The 3289-nt window shown below is 38.8% G+C and overlaps 1 protein-coding gene across 7 annotated transcripts in view; it reads right to left on the minus strand.

Annotated features, from left to right (window-relative positions):
* Positions 1-3289, minus strand: part of LOC106874312 (uncharacterized) — a 72966-nt gene that overhangs the window by 7727 nt on the left and 61950 nt on the right. For 2 of the 7 annotated variants that reach the window (XM_052973883.1, XM_052973890.1), the window contains exon 2: positions 1512-1579. The exons of 3 other annotated variants lie outside the window; for them this stretch is intronic. The gene's annotated coding sequence lies outside the window, so the exon portion shown is untranslated. Of the gene's footprint in view, positions 1-1511; positions 1580-1672; positions 1753-3289 lie in introns of all 7 variants that reach the window. 2 more of the 7 variants (XM_052973892.1, XM_052973894.1) reach the window with 2 other exon arrangements.

Consider the following 3289-nt stretch of genomic DNA (forward strand, 5'->3'; position numbering starts at 1 on the left):
GAGAGAGAGAGAGAGAGAGAGAGAGAGAGAGAGAAAGAGAGAGAGTGTGTGTGTGTGTATGCTAAAACCAAGGTTCCACATAAAAAGCATTGGTGTGGGTGCTGGTGCCATATAGAAAGCACCCAGTCCGTTCTGTAAAGCGGTTCACATTAGGAAGGGCATCCAGCAGTAGAAATCATGCCAAAACAGACAATGGAACCTCATGCAGCTCTTAGATGGTTTGACAGGAATTGCCAAAGCTAACCCATGCTAGCATGTAAAATGATTATGACGACACACACATAATGTCCTGGTTATGACATTAAACTGCAGCATCTACTGGTGATTCTCCAGCTTGGGAGTTACGGGGAGCATGGAGTCACCACTTAATTACCATTACTCCCAAGTCTGTTCTGACCCTGAATGGTAGGACCTATTAGGGTCCCCCTCTATGGGTTACATAGATTTCTCAGGAGTAGAAAAAGCTCCCATTATTTTTGAGAAAGCCATGTTGCAGGCAGCTTTTCTGGAGAAAGACACTCTGACCTGAAGTCAAAACAGTAAACAGTCACCTTGCAATGCTTACCACTGGAACCATCTTATGCCAACTGAGGGAATGGCAAAAGGGTTGGACAAGCTTTGGTCACTTAAATTCAATGACATACAAATGTCTCACTATCAGACATCCTTCCTATTTTTATCATCATCCATCATTTTGATTTCGGGTTTTGTCCCTGTCAATGGGGGTGGTCAGATCTACCTCAATGCCATAGCAACCACCCTCACACCATCTTGCCCGGTTTTAGGCATCCTCTTTTCTCAAGCCAACCCTCCCAATCTCCTCCTCCACCTGTCCCCTCCATGTTTTGCTGTCCATTTACCTCAAACTCTAGCATCCTCTTCAGAACATGCTCTTCATCCCTCCTCAACACATGTCCATACCACCGCACTCCATTCGCCCTTGTCAGCCGTTCTACTGATTCTTCCAGCATCCCCATCAAGTCCTCAGTCCTCCTTTTATCAAACAGCCTCATGCCACACATTTCTCTCTCAGTCTCTCAGCAAAACAAGAAGAAAAAAATAACGATACTAACCAGTCTTAATTAAGACTGGCTAGTATCATTATTTTTTTCTTCTTGTTTTGCCTTTGTGAGTTACAAGTATTGCTATCTGTTGGAGTTTTAGCACTTTAGCTGCTATTTCTGAACTTCGGTATGTGGTGAAGCAACTGTTGCTGATCCCTTAATTATGTTTATAAATGTATAAGAACTTTTAAATAAGTTCTTCACCGATAATGGTGTTTACATACCGAAGGGCTTGGTAAAAATTATTAATTATCAATTTATTAATAAATTAATAATCCTTTACCCTTTTATTTGTATATATATAATGTATATATAATGTATATATGTATGTGTGTGTCTGTGTTTGTCCCCCAACCACCATCGCTTGACAACCGATGTTGGTGTGCTTAAGTCCCCATAAACAAGTGGTTCAGTAAAAGAGACTGATAGAGTAAGTACTAGGCTTACAAAGAATAAGTCCTGGGGTTGATTTGTTCGACTAAAGGCAGTGCTCCACCATGGCCACAGTCAAATGACTGAAACAAATAAAAGAATAAAAGAATAAATAAATAAATATATGTTGAGACATAATATGAAAGATCAGTAAAGCTTTTGGTGAGAAATCCTACCTGAATTCAATCAGTATCTAAGAAATGACACAAACACCAAGTATATTCAATTCACTTCCTGATAATGATGCTGTGAAAGTCTAGAAACAAGAGAAATGGATTTAGGAACTCTACTGTAAGAAATATAGTTGTGCATTTGATTAAAAGTGGTAAGGAATTTGCTTCTCTAAAACATGGTTCCAGGTTCTATCCCATTGCATGGCACCTTCAATAAACATCTTCTACTATAGCCCCAGGCTGACCAGAGCTTTGTGAGTAGATTTGGACTTTCTGTATCACTTTATTCAGTTTGTGTAAGAATCCCTTGAAGCTGCAGTGAACCAAATCAAACTGTTCTAAGTAATAATAATAATGTGTGTATGTGTGTGTGTGTGTGTGTGTGTGTGCATATGTATGTGTGTGTATGTGTTTGTTAAAACAATATCCTTGTCTTGATATTGTATGATGGTTGTAAAGGAGTTCCACCATCATACAAGTGTCCATGAAAACATGTCTGACCATGGGGAAATATTATGTAATTTAAAAACAGATGAAAGTGCAAGACTGGAAAGGCATCCAGCCACAGAAAACCTGTCTCAACATAATTCTGTCAAACCCATGTGCATATGGGATGCTAAAATGATGATGATGGTGATGATGAGGTATTATTTGTGGGTCTTAAGAAGTAGAACATGGTTAATGGATATTCGTCAGAGAGTCATACAGAGTATTCAAAAAGTATCTCCGCTGTAAGTATTTTTTATTGCAAAATATCAGATGGTATAAGACTACAAAAGAATATATTAGACTTTACAAGACTTTAAAAAAAATCTTTATAAGGTGTTGAAAGTATCGTCTTTCATTTTCAATAAACAAGTTGACTCTTCTACAGATGTTTTGAAATACATCTTGGAGAGTCGGCTTTTGAGAGTCAGGATGAAAAAAAATTCACTGCGGAGAGACTTTTTGAACACTCTGTATGCTTATATAATGATACTAGGTCACCGTGCGTGTGTGTGTGTGATATACAGTAAGTGATATCAATCTAGTTAATATAGGGAGCATTAAAAAGACGAACAAAATGAAATATGCTGGGAAAGCAAATGTGGTTCTGGTACAATGGGTTTTAATTAGTGATGCGTAAAATGATGTGAACTCAGTGAGACAATCGTTAATGAATCTGTAAATACCAAATACAGAGAGAAGCGTTTGTGTGTGTGTGATGTTATGTAATGGATTGGCAACATAAATAACAACAACAAACCCACTGAACTTTTGATATCAGCAATGGAAGGCATGGTTGTCTGCTTCCCAGACATATGGTTCTGGGTTCAGTCCCACACTGAGTAAGTGCCTTCTACTTTAGCCTCGGGCTGACCAAAGCCCTGTGAATGGATTTGGTAGATGGAAACTGAAAGAATGCCATCGTGTGTGTGTGTGTGTGTGTGCCTTTGTGTTTGTCCCTCACTACTGCTTGACAACCAGTGTTGGTGTGTTTACATCCCCATAACTTAGCAGTTTGGCAAAACAGACTGATAAAATAAGCACCAGGCTTAAAACAAAAAAATAGTCCTGGGTTCCCAGCATGGCTGATCAAAACAAATAAAAAGACAAAGATATTGGGGTTGTACTGACCCA

This window comes from Octopus bimaculoides, chromosome 1 (genome assembly GCF_001194135.2).
Source record: "Octopus bimaculoides isolate UCB-OBI-ISO-001 chromosome 1, ASM119413v2, whole genome shotgun sequence".
Lineage (NCBI taxonomy): Eukaryota > Metazoa > Mollusca > Cephalopoda > Octopoda > Octopodidae > Octopus > Octopus bimaculoides.